This window comes from Phodopus roborovskii, unplaced genomic scaffold, assembly GCF_943737965.1.
Source record: "Phodopus roborovskii unplaced genomic scaffold, PHOROB, whole genome shotgun sequence".
Classification (NCBI taxonomy): Eukaryota; Metazoa; Chordata; class Mammalia; order Rodentia; family Cricetidae; genus Phodopus; species Phodopus roborovskii.
In genome coordinates this window covers 4348803-4368642 of record NW_026126585.1, presented here as the reverse complement: position 1 = coordinate 4368642, position 19840 = coordinate 4348803, and the positions used below count along the sequence as shown (strand labels likewise).

The following is a 19840-nucleotide window of genomic DNA, read 5'->3' as shown; positions in this document are numbered from 1 at the left end:
CACGCTCACACATACTCACATGGTCACAGACACACTAGCATGCACACACGCTCACACAGACACACTAACATGCACACACGCTCACACAGACACATACATATAATGTAAAAATCATGATACTTCTTTAAAAGTCTGTCAACACTGAGGGATATGGAAGACCTGGAGAGGATTGGAGGAGGTGAACGTGATCAAAATTCATTGTATACATGTATGAATTGCTCAAAGGACAAAAAGATGTATTTAAAAACTGCCAACATCCATCTCCTGATGTTATAGTGCATGCCATGCCGTTAATCCCAACACTTAAGAGATAGATGCAGGTAAGATATCTATGCGTTTGAGACCAGCCAGGTCTATACACATAAGGAATTCAAGGATAGTCAAGGTGCATAGTGAAATCTTGCTTCAAAAAAACTAAAAAAATAGCTGGGTGTTGGTGGTGCACACCTTTAGTCTCAGCACTTGGGAGGCAGAGGCAGGTGTATCTCTGTGAGTTTGAAACCAGCCTGTTCGACAAGAGTTAGTTCCAGGACAGGCTCCGAAGCAAAAGAAACCTTGTCTCAAAAAACAAACAACAACAAAAAAAAAACTAAAAAAAAATAATAATGAGAAAAACAAACTTCTGGAAATGTATTTACTTACACAAAATAATGCAGAATTCTTCTCTGTAGCATTATTTATAATACATATAACAAAATATTAATAGAGGACAAACAGCATACCGTACAACAGCAGGTTATTCAAACATTCATTAAATAATAAAGATGAAGTCCTTGATGTACTGAAAGGACAATTCCCAAGACACAAGCTTTAGAAAAATACAATGATGGTGCACACCTCTAATCCCAGCACTCGGGAGGCAGAGGCAGGCAGATCCCCGGTGAGTTTGAAGCCAGCCTGGTCTACACAGCAAGTTCCAGGACAGACTCCAGAGCTACACTGAGAAGCCCTGTCTCAAAAAACCAAACCATACAATGCAGTGGGCTGTAACAGACAACCATCTGTACATAGGGGAGTGTGTGTGTTTATATGGTTTTTTTTTATCTACTTTTTTAAATGCACAAGGGGCTGGAGAGGGCTTGGTAGGTAAAGTGCTGGCCATGCTAGTATAGGGACCTAAGTTTGAGCCCCAAGCACCCAGGTAAAAAGCCAGAGTGGTGACACATTCTTGTAACCCAGCTCGGTAAGGCAGGGACAGCAAATCCCTGGGGCTTGCTGGCCGGCCAGCTTAGCTGAATAGTGAACTCCAGACTCAGTGAGAGACTATTCACAAAAATGGAGGGTGAAGCACAATCGAGAAAGACACCTAAATTCACCATCTGGCCTCCACACATCTGCACATATGCTTGGATTCACATACATACATATACCACACCTGTATGAACACATACACACAAACATATACCTAAACCATATATGCACACACACCAAAAAAAATAAAGGGGGAGGGAGTTTTATAATAGAAACCTCCCAATCATTTAAGCAACACCCTTGACACTTCCAGGTAATAGAAGGAAATATGAAGCGTCTCAGGTTCAACTCTTACAAGATTGACTTCACTTATAAGCTAGGAAGAGAAGACAATGGGGAAACTGCTTACCACACACGCCTGACAGACACCAGGTTCAATCCCTAGGACCCACATGACGGAAGGAGAGAACGGGCTCCCAAAAGTTGTCCTCTGACCTTCACATACGTGCCATGGCATGCAAGCGCACACACATCCACACAAATAGTGAATAAAATAACATCATGGAGTAGACCCACTCATAACAAAAAGAACACAAGTATATCTGATGGGGGAGGTCCTTCTGTGGGCTGTCAATATACGTTTCTCTTATTGGCTGATGAATAAAGCTGTTTCAGCCAATGGGCAGGCAGGATTTAGCCAGGCGGGAAACCCAAACAGAGAAAGGTAGTGCAGGGTCAAGGAGACGCCATGTAGCTGCCGAGGAAGCAAGAGACCTGGGCATCCACCAGTAAGCCAAGACCACATGGAGATACACAGGTTAATAGAAGTGGGTTAATAATTAGGAGAGAGCTAGCCAATGAGAAGCCTGAGCCATCAGCCAACAGTTTATAATTAATACAAGCCTCCGTGTGTTTATTTAGACTAAACAGCTGCAGGACCGAGCAGGACAGAAACTTCTATCTGCATATATTCACTAAGAATCTGTTTTGAAGTGAATAGTCTGTGTACGTATTGTGCTTGTAACTACCATAAAAAAAAAATATATACAATGCCGTCACTACTCAGGAGAAATGACAAGATTTCCAAAAGGGGATGTCTCATCCCACCCGAAAAACCCCAAAACCAATTCACTGACTCAAGTAAAGAGCTGGAAAAAGAAGTCTTGATTTTGTGAGATCTCGTTCTCCAAGAGGTTAGTTTCAAACAGCTCCTCTCAGCCAAGGTGCTTGTGGACCCGTGTATCTGCAGCCAGTTACTAAATTAGAACGTGGCATGAATAATTAAGTACCTGGGGTCGGACTCTTTGTCTCATGAACACAGACCTCCCCCCCTCCAGACAACAAAGCTTCGCATGGATGGAAGATAACAGCTCCTGGAGGTGCAAACATACTAGCTGTGGCTCTCTTTCTTGCCAAGCAAAGCCACCAGTTCCACTGGAGGAACCCCACCATCTTAGCTCCATCAAAGTCTCCCAGGCTCCACTCCCAAATGGCATCAATGTGAATTTGGGGGTTAAGTGTCCAACACATACAGTTGTGGGGGGGACACATCTGAACTTACGCAGATCACTTTCCTCTCTATTCTCCCATGGTGGTACTCTAACTCCTGGAATCTGCCATCTCATTGCTTGTCTGTCTTCCCTTAGAAACTAAGTATTAAGGAATGTTTGTTGAATGAAGACTCTCAGCAATCTATGCAGTCTTTCAGTCTCTACTAATCACTCACAATAACAAGGCTCATGGTAGTATTTTGAGACAGTGTCTCAGGCTGCCCGGGAACTCTATATGTTCCTGCCTCAGCTACCCAAGTGCAGGGGTAACAGGCGTGTGCCATCATGCCCAGTTTTATGTGGTACTGTAGGTGGAATGCAGGCTTTGTGAACGGCAGGCAAACACTCTATTGACTGAGCTACATCCCCAACCCCTCCACCCAAGAATAACTCTGAATGGCAGCAGTTTTCATTAAAGGCTATTTGGAGGCTCAGGTCTCATTAACACACCATATCTGCACCCATTCTAGCCCCAACCTATCCTGAAAGATGTCTAGCCAAGTAATCCCAGTGAGAATCTCAAGTCATTTATCCCTGATTCTTCTATACAACCATCACTATACAATTCAGCAAAACATCAGTACTATATCCAAACATATGCTTTGGCGAGCTCGGAAATACACTCTCACCTCTGAAAAAGTTAACCGAATGGAAAGCTTTTTCCACTGTGCTTACTTTGAAACACTGGTCTAGGTCATGAGCCACACGTTCGACATGCCCATCAGTACCAGCAAGCCAAGCAGCACGGAGTACCATGCATGCTGAGACTGCACACACCGAGACCATGCACACACCGAGACCGCATACACCAAGACCTCCAATATACCAAGACCACGCACAGAGACCACGCACAGAGATCTCACACACTGAGAAGCATGTTTCTCCTTAGAGGGCTGTTCTCCTCAAATGGGAACTCAAGTCCGTGGTACAGTAGAATAAATAGAAAACAAACAACAGAAATAACATCCCCACTACTTGGATCAGTCTTTGAACAAAAGATGTGCGTGAAGGTATAGCTCCAGCTCCAGCTTCAATCTATATAAAGCCAGCCCAATTTCTCCCTAAAAAGACATGGTGATAAAGAAAGTTGCAAGCCCCCGCCACTGTCTGCATGCAGCAGCATTCCCACTAAAGAGTTTAAAGCTCATGGGGGGGGGAGGTTACATGTGCATGTGCACATGTGTGCATATGTGTGGAGGCCAGGGGCGATGTTGGGTATCATCCCTCACAATGTCCACCTTTACTCATTTATTGTGTGTGTGTGGTTGCACGTGTATGTGCCACAGAGTGCCTCTGGGGGTCAAAGGACAACTTTTGGGAGTCATGTCTCTTCTCCCTCCCAGGGAGCACACTAAAGTCATCAGAATCCGTGGCAAGTGCTTTCACCCACCGAGCTTTCTCTCTAGTGAGCTTGATCTATCTATCTACCTATTTATCTATCTATCATCCATCTATCTACCATCTATCCATCATCTATCTATCATCTATCTATCTATCATCTACCTATCTATCATCTATCATCTATCTATCCATCATCTGCCTATCTATCCATCTATCATCTATCTATAATCTATCTATCATCTATCTACCATCTATCCATCTTCTATCATCTATCTATCATCTACCTATCTATCACCTATCTATCATCTATCTATCCATCATCTGCCTATCTATCCATCTATCATCTATCTATAATCTATCTATCATCTATCTACCATCTATCCATCTTCTATCTATCTATCATCTATCTATAATCTATCTATCATCTATCTACCATCTATCCATCTTCTATCTATCTATCATCTATCTATAATCTATCATCTATCTACCATCTATCCATTATCTATCTATCATCTATCTATCTATCATCTATCTATCTATCATCTATCTATTTTTGAGGTAGGATCTCTTACTGGCTTCAAACTCCTCAGGTAGGCTGGAGTGGCTGGCCAGCTTCTTGTCTCCAGTTCCCAACACTGGGATTACAAACTCAGGCCACCATACCCAGCTTTCCCCATGATTGTGTGTGAGAGAGAAAATTCTAGAGATCCAACTCAGCACTTTACAGACAAGCCCTCAATCCAGAGTTTAAGCAACCGATATATCACTTTGTTGACTGACAATTTCCTCGAAAGCACAGTAGATATGCTGCATTTCTTCTGCTCTCTGCTATGGTGCTTAGAACTAGGGAATGAAAGATGAAATGATGTGTCCTTGCTCCACCGGTAACCAGGCTCCAAGACAGCACCAGAGATGATGGAAGTGTGATCTAAGCAGATGCTAAGAAACTAACCTGGAGTAAAACACCCTGGAAACCCAACGTCAAGACCAGGCTGAGAGCTGGGGCTCCTGCACCAAATGTGGATGGTAGGCTCAAAAAGGGTTCCCAAGGGAGGCCTTGTCACCAGGACAAGTAACACTAGACACTCCTGAGCACGGTGGAGAGCAGTGGGGAAACACGGTGACAGGCAGGGATGGGGACTGGACACTTCTTCCCTAGTTTAGCTCTGACATTCTCGACAAAACAATTTGCTAATGCTGCTTAGTCCATTTTGCTGGAAAGAACACATACACGTCTTCGCGAAAAATGAAAATAATCTGAAACTAAGCATTCAAAACTGAAAAAAGCTTAGGGTAGAAAAAAATAAAGTCAAATACAAAATCACCGCTAATATAAAACAAACTGAGAATTCAGTCACTGAAATCCCTATTTTGTTTTATTATGACCTAGAGTCTCACCATGTAGCGCAGGCTGACCCTGAACTCAAACTCCTCTGCTTCTGCCTCCTGAGTGCTGGGATTACAGACATACACCATCTTATCTACTGTGTATCAATCACCCTATGGTCATTAATACTGACTGCAATTTGATAGGACCTAGAATCACCCAGGGACCTCATATCAAGGAGCACCTATGAGAAACTGTCTACATTTGGTTAAGTGATGTGGGAAGACTAACCCTGAGTATACTCAGCACCACTGCCCGGGCTCGAGTCTGGATGGGTTAAAAAGGAGAAAGTGGTCTGGAGAGATGCCTCAATGGGTGGCGGTGCCTGCCACCAAGCCTGACAACTGAGCTCCCTTCCTAGGACTCACATGGTGGGGGACACGACTCCTGAAAGTTCTCTAGACTCCACAAATGTACTGTGACACATGTGTGATGCTAACACTGCCCCCCAACACAAATAAAATAACTAAAAATGCAACAAAAGTTCTAATTAAAAATGAAACCTGCATAGTTGCCAAGTGTTAATCCCAGCACTCAGGAAGCAAAGTGGCTCGTGGATTCTCTGTGAGTTCAAGGCCAGCCTACATAGTCAAATAAATAAATAAATAAACAAATAAACCCTATGAAGCAACATAAACTTTTAAATAGAAAAAAAAAAACTCACAACTTTGATCAACTTTATACAAGGGATTAAGCAGTATCACAAAAAAAATTCATGAATCCACTTTTTTTTTTTTTTGTTGACAAAATGTTTCACAAACTCTGGTTGGTCTCAGACTTACTATGTAGCCAAGAATGAACTTGAATTTCTGATCCTTCTGCCTCCTGCTCAGATTACTGCCACAATGCCCAGTTTTATGAGGTGCCTGGTAGAAAGGCAGAGCTTTACACATGATAGGCAAGTGTTCTTGCTTACATGTGTCCTTTCTTAAGGAAAGAAAACAGGAAGCAGAGAGAAATAAGGAGGATGCATTGAAATAAAAGCCCAAAGCAAAATGCAAATATGAGAGAGAGAGTGAGTGAGAGAGAGAGAGAGAGAGAGAGAGAGAGAGAGAGAGAGAGAACTTCGAAGTTCAAATTAGTTAGTGTTCCACAACCCATGCTTGGACAGCTGGTTTTCCCTGTGCAGCAGAATCATCATGAATCTACTCTATCACTCCATGTACAAAAACTCAAAATTAGTCAAGCACCTGAGAAGAACTGAGATTAAAGGGTAATGGGAGAGTGGGAGAGAGGGAGGGATGGAGGGAGGGAAGAAAGGAGGGAGGGAGGGAAGGAGGGAAAGAGGGAGGGAGGAAAAGAGGAAGGGAGGGAAGGAGGGACCTGAAACTTTAAAATCTTAGAAGAAAACATGGGTAGGTCTCCATTATCCAGAAAATTTGCTAATAAATTCTCAGACATGACAGTAATTAACAACAAAAAAGAACATACACAAGTCAGACATTTGAAAGCTCTGTGCCAGAACCACTATTAAGAAAGGCAACTAGTAGTAGTGGGAGGTGTGTACACCTTTAATTCCAGCAGAAGCAGGTGGATCTGTGTGAGTTCCAAGACACCTAGGGTTATATAGAGAAACCCTGTCTTTGAAAAACAAAAAGAAAAGAAGGCAGGCAGGCAGGCAACCTAGGAACTGACAAGATGGCTTGGTGACTAAGAGCACAGGCTGCTCTGCAGAACTTCAGTTCCCAGCCCCACATGACAGCTCACAACTGCCTGTAACTCCAGTTCCAGGGGATCCAGCACCCTCTTCTGACCTCCATGGGCACCAGGCAAAAGACAAAAACTAAAAAACAAATCTATATTTAAAAAAAAAAGAAGAAGAAGACCTAAGCAGAAGGATGGAATGTGGGTCAGTGGGGGGCACGGGAGAATGGGAGGGAGAGGGAACTGGGATTGATACATAAAATAAGACTGTTTCTGATTTAAATTTAAAAAAATGCAAAAAAGAAATACAGAGTGGGAGAAAAGACTTGCAGATCATATATCTGATAAGAGACATATCCTAAACACACAGGAAATTCTGGAGACTAGAATTTGTTTATCATACAAATTTTGAAAATGTCAAAAACAAAAATGGAAGAAGCAAACTTCTGGTGCAAGTGACATGTCTCCATGGGGGAAGGCACTTGCTACCAAGCCTGACAACCTGAGCTCAGTACCCAGCACCGCATGGTGATGGACGGAACCACAAACTCACTTCTGGACCTCCACACGTGTGCCACAGTATGTACACGCATGTGTGTGCACCCATCCACACCAAATAAACTATTTCTTTTTTTCAATTTAAGAAACCTCTGAAATTAACACAAAGACAGTCCAACTTTAAAATGGGCAGAGCCATTCCTACAGAGGTATTCAGATGTAAACCCAAGGGAAGGTTCCCTGCACCTTAGCCATTAGGGAAATCCAAATCAAAGTCGCGGCTGTCACTTCGCGTGCACTATAAATGGAAAGCCACAGAGTATTTTCTAACAACAGCAAACAGCGCGCGGGTAAGGCTGTGTAGGAACTGGAGGCTCGAGGTGCTGGTGGGGTGGGAAGTGGCAGGCCACGGTGGGACTCTTCTGCAAACGCCCCAAAACGCCGAACACCCAGCAGCTGCCCTCCCAGACAGACCGACACCCAGCTGACGACAGAGACGCAAACATGTCTGAGAGGGTCAGACGGTAGAGCAGACTGGACCAGATGGGGAGGAGAAGACAGAGAGCGACAGAGACTGGCCGCAGGAGACAAACGGAGAAATGGAGGGGCATATGAAGCACCTGAAAGCCAAGCGTAGACTTCTGCAGCTGTGACAAGGGACCACTCAACTGCCGTAGACCTCAGCTTCCTGTCTTTATAAAGGGAAACCAGCAGGGCGTGGGGGCTCACTTTTTATTCTAGCGCTCGGAAGACAGAGGCAGGCAGATCTCGGTGAGTGCTCCTCGGGACATCTCAGCTTGATCCTGACAGCCCCGCTCCTCTCTCCAAACCGCGCCCTCTCAGAGAATCTCCGACCTGAGAAAAGCCGCCAAAAACCCAGTTCCTCATTCTTAGACGCTGCAAGCAGCTCCTCCCCTAAAGTTGCCTGGGCCCAATCCCTGCCCAAAGCGTCATAATTGGGTACAAACCCAGTTTACAGAGGACACAGTCATCACCCCTGACCTACAGGGTATTTAAGCTCCCTCATTTAGCTCGGGCTCCTTCTCTCACCTCAATCTCTAGGGGCTGGAGGACTCACCTGGGGAATTGCTTTGCTCAAAACAAACCTGTTCTTTTACTTATTCAATTCAGCTTGACGGAGAAACCTATTATTGGGACACAGAAAACTTATTACTGAGGTCAGCCTGGGCCACATAGAGAAACCCTTTTTTGAGGGGAATGGGGGGACACCATTGTCCTTTAAATGTTGGCATAAAAATTAATATAATACAAGTCTATTTGCAACACTTAAACCAGTGCTTGGTAGGGGGTGAGCATTTAATCCATGACAGCTATGAACTGTGACAATATGATATACATCTGTGTCCTGCCTGTGTCCTACCCTGTGTTCTTGGGTCAGAACTCCATATCCTATCAAGACTTTAAGGCCTGGAAATGTGGCTCAGACGGAAGAGTGCTTGCCCAGCATGCTCAAGGCCTTGGATTTGATTCCAGCACTGATTTCCAAGTGGTGGCACACATAATCCCAGCACTCGTGAGGGCAGAGGCAGGTTAATTACAAGTTCAAGGTAGTCAGTCCTTGGCCACCTACTGACTGAGTCTAAGTTGGGGATGGAGCTCAGTCGGTAAAGAGCCAACCTTGCACATACAAGAAGCCCAGGGTTCGAGCCTCCATCTTCCAGAAGCCAGGGTAGAGACACACAGAGAGTTTAAGGCCAACCTGGCTACATGAGACGTTCAACTGTGTCAAAACAAAATTATACAAAAACTTAAAAGAAACAGCTTCAGCACCACAAGGAGACTTCCGAGGAGGAGCTGTTTGAATGAAGTTCAACTTCTCTTTCAAAGACTGGCTTATTGTTCCTCGAGTGAGCCCAGCTACCCTTCACTGGGAAAGGCCTGCTACACAATTCATTCTCCATACACAACAGGCCTCTGTGTAGCACATCTGAGCACCCGTTCATGAAAGACTCAGCCTCGACCCACAGAAAAGATAACAATCTGTGAAATTACCCAGAAGGTAGCCCCCAGGGGCTACTCTCAAACTTTAGTGGCCTCAGAAGCACTTGGGGAATGCGTTTGAAAAAACAGAAACCTTGGCTCCACCCACAGCCATTCTGACTAGTAAATATTTTAAGCTTGACACTAGTGCACAACTATTTAATGAAATACTTGAAGGTAGGCCACAGAAATGTTGTGTGATCACATTCTGATGTGGACTAACACTGCTCTCTCTCTCTCTCTCCCTCTCTCTCTCTCTCTCTCTCTCTCTGTCTCAGGGCAAGAGCGGCACACTCCTCCTACAGCTTTGGAAATAGTATTGGCAGTGAAAGAATTCAAGAGAAGGAAGACCTCTGACATACAGTCGGTAAAGCACTAGCCTCCAAGACAGCTAACCTGAGTTTGACTCCCAGAGCAGAGAACAATTACCATTTATTATCTTCTGGACTGCACATGTGCACCTTGACACACAGACACACAGACACACAGACACACAGACACACACACACACACACACCAAGTTAAAACAAAAACTCCTCTAAAGAACTTTGCTGTATCATCTAAAATGAAAACATATTAAGAGTTAAAATAATATATATACACATATTACAGTGTTGCAAAGGTTACTCATAAAGTGCACTCAAAAATCCACCTCAAATAGTACGTAGGGCTGAGAGTAAGGCGCTGTGGAAGAGTGTTTGCTGAGCGTCCCTGAGGCCCTGAACTCAAATCCCTAGCCACACACAGCTCTAGAATGTTAAAATGTGGGTTTCCCCTTCTAACCTCACCTTTATGCACTATTGCTACATTACACCAACACGACTGTCAATTTAATTCACTCTACCTGGAGAGTTACTCCAACAAGTTACAGACACAGGCAGGAAGTGCTGGCCTCAGCTGTCCTGATCAAAGACAGATATCCAAAATGGCCATGGTAACAAGTGGTCAAGACCCCAGTTCTAGACTTTTTTTTTTTTCCCCTGAAAGATACATCTCAGACATAAATAGATGTGAGTACAAAACTTTAAACTCCTCAGTTTGGGATAAGAGATGATAATACCCCCACACCTGGCTGGATTCACATTCAGGATGGTGTGTGGGGGGGGGTTGTTTTTCTTTTTCTTTTTCTTTTTTGGGTTTTTTTTGAGACAGGGTTTCTCTGTAGCTTTGGAGCCTGTCCTGGAACATGCTCTGTAGACCAGGCTGGCCTTGAACTCACAGAGATCCTCCTGCCTCTGCCACCCAAGTGCTGGGATTAAAGGTGTGTGCCACCAACGCCCACCCAGCTATTTTTTCGTTTTTCAAGACAGGGTTTTTCTGTGTAGTCCTGTCCTGGAACCAGCTCTGTAGACCAGGCTGGCCTCGAACTCACAGAGATCCACTTGCCTCTGCCTCCCCAGTACTCAGACTGAAGGTATGTGTGACCACCACCCACCGATTTTGCTTTGCTTTGTTTTTTAAGGTAAGTATATATACTCTAAAGGAAAGGAGGAAATCCAGTATCACAGCTATTCACATGGCAAGAAGATCAGAAGGCTCCATGAACCACACTTCAATAAAAATCAACAAAACTATGCAGGTGGAAGAGAACACAAGGACAAACAACACAGGCCCTGTGTCTCCTACTTCTGAGAGCAGCCTCACCTACAGACCTGTTTCTCATCTGCAAAGTGCCAGCAAAGCCACATTCTCCCTGACCTCTGCTCTGAGCTTTGGAAGGAGCAAAAGGGATTAAGACTATCAAAATGCTTTTAAAAATCACTGTTGCTATTATGACATCATCCATTTATATCTCTACCAAAAGTGGCAACAGCACTGCCACTGATTAAAGGGGGGGCCAGGAGCTGGTGAGATGGCTCAGGGGGTAAAGGCACAGCCAGAGTTTCAGCCTCAGAACCCACAGGGTTGAGAGAACTAACTCCTGCAGGTTGTCCCCTGACCTGGAATGTGTGCAAATGGAGCACACACACACACACACACACACACAGAGAGAGAGAGAGAGAGAGAGAGAGAGAGAGAAACAATAACTGAATAACTATAAAAAGCGAATTTTTAAAGACGTGTCTGCAGCCTAAGGAAGGCAGCTTAGGCAGTAAAATGCTTGGCCTGCAAGCATGAGGTTCTAAATTGAATCCCTAGAGCACACACGAAAAGAGCTGGGCATGATGGCTCACATTTGTAACCTCAACAGGCAGGAGGCAGAGATGGGCAGATCCCTGGGACTTGCTGGCCAGCCAGTCTAGCCGAATCAGTGAGCTCCAAGCCAGTAAGAAACCCAGTCTCAAAAAATGCGGTGGACAGCTCCTGCAGGCCAGCCCCAGCTTCTTCTGGTCCCCCACATGCACTTACCCACCCCATTCCACCTGAGTCTTTGCCCCAGAGTTCCTATAGCTGTGAAGAGACACCATGACCACTCTTATGGCGTAGAATTTAATTGTGGTGGCTTGCTGACATTTCAGAGACTCTGTCCGTTATCATTACGGCAGGGAACATGGCAGCACGCAGGAAGGCAGGGCACTGGAGAAATAACCAAGGGTCTTGCATCTCGCAGGCAACAAGAAGTCAACTGACTGCTACACCGAGGGAAGCTTGGGAAAAGAGACCTCAAAGCCCGCCCCCACAGTGACACACTTCCTCCAACAAGACCACGCCCACTCCGGGAAGGCCACACCTCCTAATAGTGCCACTCCCTTTGGAGGTCATTTTCCTTCAAGCCACCACTCGTATACACACCAACACTGGCCTCCAGAGGAGCTTGTGAGTGGTGGCCACGCCTCCCCAGGTCAACAAGGGTCAGTTCCAGTTCTATTCAGCTATTGCTTGGGAAGCTGCTTACATTTTAATTTTGTAATGTCATTGCTGGCAGCATTAAATGCAGCATAGGGCTTTCAACCTGCAAGGGGGTTAGACACTGTGGCTGCCCAGGTCCCACTGATACTGAGCTGACCAAATCTCTGGATGGACGAGAGGAAGCGGAGCCTGGCCAGTCATACTAGTACAAGCTCCCCAAGTGAGCATGCTGAATTCCTAAGTGCTATAGCACTTACTAATATGAGCTTCTTCCTGCCACGATGATCTGTCAGTCTTCCGACTCTAAATGTATTATCTCATCTCATCCTTACAACAACCATGTAAATAGGTACCCTCCCCTGGTCCCCCACCCCACCCCTCTTCACTCCACCCCATCCCCATTTTATATATATATATATATATATATATATATATATAGACTAACATACAAAGAAACCAGCCCAAAGCAGAGCCAGAATGCACAGCAGAGTTTAGAATTTGTTGCTGTGGTTTTCTAATGTGAGGAGACAGCTGTGTGTTCTGATGTAGCCCTGTGAAAGACTTTGTTTGTTTTACAAACTGCATTTAAAGAAGACCTAAGGGTTAGGGGAGGGCCTAGGCCCTGCCCCAAATGATGATCTCCCATGGGAGGCCTCACCTTTTCTATGGAGCAGAAGAGGGATGGGATGGGGGTCAGCGGGGGACAAGGGAAGATGGGTGGTGGTGCACACCTTTAGTCCCAGCGCTCACTTGAGAAGCAGAGGCAGGTGGATCTCTGCTACAGAGTGAGTTCCAGGAAAGCTGGGGCTACCCAGAGAAATCGTCTCGAAAAGCCAAAAAAGAAAAAGGAAGAAAGAAAATACACAGGGCTGGGGTGATGGCTCTGCCGCACAAGTTTAAGAACCTACTTCCATCCCCTAACAGCCCACAGAAAAAGAAGAGGAAGAGGAGGGGGAAATAGACAAGATCTCCTGAGTTAACTGGGAGCATGAGGGGTAGGGGGGGGAGGGTAGAAGGAGAAAGTGGAGGAGGGAAGGGAAGCGGTGGGATATATAACTTAAAAAAAAAAAAAAGCCTGATAATGGTCCACAAGAATATGGAGAGAGCTGTGTGTGTAAAGCGTCGGTTTGGGGGGAATAACTAATCTCATCAAATAAAAGCAGTGGCCAGATTGGATGCAGTATAAAGTATTTGTGGTAAACAAAGTCTATCCTGAAACAAACAGGTTCACCTGCACTTTGAGATTGGAGAAGAGCGCTGCAGTTGTCAGGGGACACAATGGCCGGCCCGTGGGGTCTCTAGATGTTCTTCCATAGCTCCAATCCAATCCTATGCCGAGATATGGGGGTGGCGTGTTGTATTTTTATTTTATGTCTATGCACCACATGAGTGCCTGGTGCCCTTGGAGACCAGAAGAGACAGCCAGATCCCCTGAAACTGGAGTAACAGACAGTTGTGAGCCACCATGTGGGGCTAGAAATGGACCACAGGTCCTCTGCAAGAGCAGCTAGCACTCTTTAAGAAGAGTAAATGTCCAGGAGGGAAGCAGTGTGAGGGGAAAGCTGAGGGATAAAACCAGAAATGGCAAGGACTGGAGACTTCCCAGCAGGAGGAGAGCAGAAGCCAACAAGAAACACTCCCATCTCAGGAGTGTTGGGATCCATGATGCGTGGTGGGATAAGACATGAATCAGGTGCGGCAGCAAAGAAATCAGTAAAGCCTTGGGCCAGTTAGAAACTATCAGTAAACCCTAGAGCTTCATAATCAGTTAATCACACACACACACACACACACACACACACTCACACACACCATACACACACACACCATACACACACCACATACACATACCACACACACACCACACACATACACACCACAAACACACATACTCATACACACCATACACACATACACATCACAATATATCACAAACACTCATATACACACCACACACACCCACATCACACACACACACTTACACACACATTTACACACCATACACACACATACCACACACACACCACACACATACACACCACAAACACACATACACATACCACATACACACCATACACACATACACATCACAATATATCACAAACACTCATATACACACCACACACACCAACATCACACACACACACACACACACACATCACACAAACACCACAAACACTCACACATGTATGCACAGGTGATGTTGTGCTAGGTCCCAAGTGAAGAAAGCATGGCTCATTCCTGACTACCACATTTTACAAATCAAGAGCTGTATCAGCTATGATTTCTTCCCTGTGTAGTTTTTGTTTCCATTAAAACTGGACCTTTCTTTTATCTTCAAGAAAATTTCTAGTTGTTTCTGATCAACTACCATTTCGTTTGGGAGCCAGGCTGGCACTTATCACAACTGACAGCTATTGAAATTCAACTCTGGGACTAACACCCTTAGATGGCAATAATTACAACAGTACTGCACAATTAAAGTACTGTTTACTTAAAAGCTGATATTAGGACACTTAAAACGGTTCAGTGGATGAAGGCACTTGCCACCAAGCCTAATTCAATCCCTAAAACACACAGCATGGAACCACAGATCTGACACTCAAAATTGTCCTCTGAGCCAAGAGTAACGGTGCACACCTTTAATTCCTGAACCTGGGAGGCAGAAGGAGGTGGATTTCTGTCAGTTTGAGGACAGCCTGGTCTACAAAGTGAGTTCCAGGACAGCCAAGGCAACACAGAGAAACCCTATCTCCAAAAAAAAAAAAAAAAAAAAAAAAAAAAAAAAAAAAGAAACGAAAGTTGTTCTAAGATGTCTACATATCATGCACCTGACATATACACACACTAATTTAAGTATAGGCCAATAAATAAAAGTAATAGGAGCTGATTTAAAGTAGATTACTAAAAATAACAGGCAGTCAAGAACATAAGTTATCTACCCAAATTTCTAAACCAAGATGCTGAGCTGCTCAAGAAAATAAAATTAATAAAAGACTAGGGGGAGAAAATCCAAAATCCAAAACCAAACAAAAGGAAACACATCCGAATGGTAGTCCTAATGTCCTTCTGCCAATCATCCTCACCATCCATGTAAACTATTTTAAGGATCTGAATCCTGCTCTATAAAAAGCAAATTCCCACTGTCTGTGTTACACTTCAGAGAGTCTATCACAGTTGTTACTGAGGCAAGCAAACTAAGCTGTAGATTTTTGCTTGCCTTCAATACAAAAAGAAACGTTGGGTGGGGGGTGGGCAGTGAGATGGCTCAGAGAGTAAAGGCACTTGCTGCCCAGCCTGAGGATCAGAGGGACCTATAAAGTAAAAGGAAACCTATTCCTACAAGTTGTCCTCTGCCCATTGCATGCCTGTTGTATATGGCACACTCACACATATACAAATAAACGTAAAAAAACAAATAAAAACTTAGAGGCTGGGATGTAGTTCATTGGCAAAGAGGGTCTAGCACACATAAGACCCTGGGGTCAATCCCCAGCACTGTAAATTAAACTTTAAAGATGTAAACCAGTTTACTGTTCTGGTTTGTCTTTTGTTGTGACAAACACACTGACCAAAAGCAACTTAGGGAAGGAAAGGGTCTATTTGGATTGAGCCTCACAATTCATTATTGAAGTTAAGGCAGGAGGAACTCCCAGCAAAACCCATGACAACCACTGCTTACTGACCTGCTCTCTCACTTACTAGGCTAGTTTTCTTTTGCTTTTTTGAATATTTAAAACTTTATTTAAAAAAAAACAAACACCTTCACTAGAATTTTAAAGTTTGAAATGGCTCTTTTTACAATCATAACCTCAAAAAGTTAATAAACCTATACAAGAAGAGCAAACTCATTTTAAAACTTTGCAAGAGTAAATGCTGTATCTATAGGCATCCATCCAACTTTGAAGGGGTAGTGCCATCCTGAGGCAGCTGGTATCAAGGCTGCCTTAATCACCCAAATTTATAGCTTCATTCCTCCACTTAGACCAGAAGGAAAAAAAAAAAAGTCCAACAAAGGAGCGAGTGTTTCCAACTGACATCAGGGTTAGATCCCCAAGTCAACACTTGAAATGGTGTTGGGTCTTTCATTCACTATTTCCCTGACACACACTTCCATGGTTCTCTACTTTGGGGGGAAGGGGGGTTAAGGGTGAATCTAGACTGTTTTCAAACCGAGTATGATATTGGCACATAACCTCTGCTATTTAAAATCATTGATTCATATGAGAGTGTTCCATGGGATAAATGTCCCGAATCCATAAAGGTAAGAATAAATAAACTCAAAGTCAGTTATGAATCTGCTCACAGAGCAGCCTGTCCCTAGCTACAACTCATAAAACTGGGGTAGCATCTTGCCAGGTAAGGTGTTCCTCTAATTTTGACATCGATCCAGAATTCAGAAGTCTACAAACAAATTTTCATTAGCATAAATTGGCACACAGAGCACAGAGAGTCCTCAAAGACAGACGGAGAGTTTCATGGCTTCAGATCAAAAAGCAGGAGAAAACAGAAAACAGACTACCTCAGCTAGTTTCCTTTTATTATATGGCCCAGACCTACCTGCCTAGAAATGGTGCCGCCCACAGTGGTCTGGGCACGCCCACATCTGCCACAGGCCAATCTGATCTGAGAAATTCCTGGATCATGGCTCCCTCTTCCCCAGTGAAAGGAGGTTGTGTCAAGTTGACAATAAAAACTAGCAGTTACATGTTACCCATACTAAACAATGACATACAAAAACTGAAATTTGAGTGCTGCTACAAGGGAGCAATTAACCAACTTTACAGAGATGAATGAACAAATAGCTCATTAAAATTTAAATCTTTCTTAGCAAGTAAAAAAGATAAGTAATACTCAGTTGTCTGGGCGCTTTGTTATTTTCCCTATCTCTATGTCTCTGCATCAATTTTACTATTCTTGGTCCATGGATGAACGACCGTACCACTCTGTTTCGGGTCCCTCATAAGAGTTCCATAAATGTCACGAATAACAGTAAAAATGATCATTTCTAAGGCCAGAATTACTAGCCCGGGGCACCTGAATCTGGTGCAAGGGACAGAGTAGCAAGCAACTCAACTGCATCGCTCCTGACTCTCCCCGCATCACTGCCTCCCAAAGGACTACAGCATCCAAAGCGCTCATTGCCACATCACAAATTAAAGTATCAGGTTTAAAGAACCTATGAGTTCCACCATTAGGTCAGCGTTTCATGAACGAATCCCCCAACAGAAACCCTCTCGGATGCGACACAGCATGCTTTAATCATTCTTTTAATTTAAGAAATAAACTCAACTATTTTTAAAAATCTATTGATATATTATGTAATGAGTTTGACTTTGGAAAACCCCGCACTCATCCAAGCCGCTCATAAAATGGAAAGCAAGATTCAATCTGCTCCATTGTACCCAACCAGACTAACGTGCAAGATCACACACTCATCCTCGTCAGAGCGGCTCTGCCAATACCAAAGAACAACAAAGGCAAGTTGAGGCTGCACGGGCTTAACTCAGCACTTGTCGGCTCTTCCTAGCTTCGCAAAGACCCTCGCAGAGGGGGCCCTCCTGGGGACCAAGGGGACCTTCTGCATCCCGCTGGGCCCCGGCTGCTCCGCTTTTGTCTGGCCCAGGCTGGGAGCCCCGGCCGCCCGGCCTGCCTCCCCGACAACCCCTTCTTCCCTCAGAATCTTTCTCCACACCCATCACTCGCCGATGACTACTTGGAGTGGGGTTTCTTCTCCTGGAGCCCCTTCCCGCTCTGTGCAACATCGGGTTCTTTCAAAGAGACCCCGGGCTGCTCTGGCGTCTCCCAAGCCGGCCAGGGGAGACTCCGGGTCAAGAAGGGGCCCCGGGGTGGGGTCTGAAAGAGACAGGCACACAAAGCCAGGCTTGACCCCACGGCCGCCCCACCTCCCCTCCGCAAAGCAGCCTGCGATCAGGATTGGACCCAGCAGCCGCGCATCCTGGGTCCTCAGCCCGATCCCCTCCCAGGGCCGCCCCCTCCCCCCAAAGCGCACCCCAGAGCGGCTGACAGCGCCGGACACCGTCCCCACCCGGACCCTGCGCCCGCCGCCGCCCGGGAAAGGAGCAGGGCCCTCGGGTGGACTCCAGTCTCCGCATTCTTCGTCTTTAACCCGGTACTTACGGCTCTATTATTCACTACTGTTGGGGCTGCGGACCGGACAGCCGCCGCCTTCTCCTCCACCCCAATGAGGTTAAGTGCTTGGTGCGGGGATTAAAAAAAAAAAAAAAAAAGTGAGAAGCCAACTGCGCCTGCGCAGTGAGGCCTCGCTGTGTTCCTTACCGCCACCAGCTCAGTTGGACCATAGAGACTCCAAAGTCAGCCCAGAGAGGTGGCTTCCTCTCTATGGTAACGCCAGGCGCACTGGCCGCGCGGAGCTCCTTTGCCCCGCTAGGGCGATGGTGATTGAGCCTAACGGCGACCCGTAGCGTAAAGGTGCTTTAATGAGAAAGGTGACCAAGGAGTCTTTGGGCCCCTTGGGGAGTGGAAGCAAGATTATAGGGGAAGGCTGTGTGATGAAAGAGCTAGGAAGAAGTCAGGAGAGCGTGGACCAAGTCTTCCAGCCGGAACTTCCTTTGATCGTCGGCGTATGTGATATTGAAGCGAACCGGCTTTCACTTCTGGGTTATGGGTACCCGCTATTCATCGGCCGAGCTCGGCGAAGGAAACTGACCCCCACGACTTCCCGTAGCCGGCGGTGCGTTCCAGATCTCTCCTCTGAGCATGCGGGCAGACGCCGCTACCGGAAGCACAGCTTTCAAACCGTTGCTCGCGCTTTGGCCATCCAAGCGGCGGGTTGGAGGCTTTGGCTGTAGCGGCGAGCCTGGTGACCGCTCCTTTCCTAGGTTTCTCCGCGGCAGGGCTGCCCCGCGTGGCCCTCGGGGTGTGTGTGAAGTGTTCGGGCCATGCACATTGCAGCGCTGCCTGCGCGGAGCTCAAGGACGCCCAGCTTTGCCGCCCTGCGCCCGCGCGCTCCTCCACAGTTTGGCTTCGATAGCTTTCGTGTTGAAGCTGTACGCTGGTGAAAAATCACCGTGACAGTGTGTCGATCGGCTCCCTCCATCGCGATTGGGTGTCTGCAGTGTGTCTGTACTGGGGGATGTGCGACAATGCCACTGGTCCTCAGGACTTGGGACCAATAAAGACCCTCTGCAGTGTGGAAAGGAGTAAAGGACTATGTCTAAAGAGGAGGATTCGCATGCAGGGTGGGACTCATGGTTGGATACAGGGAAAGTAGCATCTTCAGTCGCAACCAAGTTTACTGAAGAGCGTTCTAGAAAAGAAACACCGCCGGGTCAAGCGGAAGTGGGTGGTGTGCCGGGAGAACAATGTGTGTGAAGAACAGTCTGTGGGAAAGGGAAAGAAAAGAGAAAACGCGAGTAAAGTTCGATAAGTACAACGGGAAGGAATGTTCTCGATG

At 45.7% G+C, this 19840-nt stretch overlaps 1 protein-coding gene across 23 annotated transcripts in view; it reads right to left on the bottom strand.

Moving 5' to 3' along the window:
* Clasp1 (cytoplasmic linker associated protein 1) overlaps window positions 1-18653 on the bottom strand; it is a 212785-nt gene extending 194132 nt beyond the window's left edge. For all 23 annotated transcript variants that reach the window (XM_051204094.1, XM_051204103.1, XM_051204096.1 and 20 more), the window contains exon 1: window positions 18544-18653. The gene's annotated coding sequence lies outside the window, so the exon portion shown is untranslated. The remainder of the gene's footprint in view (window positions 1-18543) is intronic.
* Between the last annotated feature and the right edge of the window lie 1187 nt (window positions 18654-19840).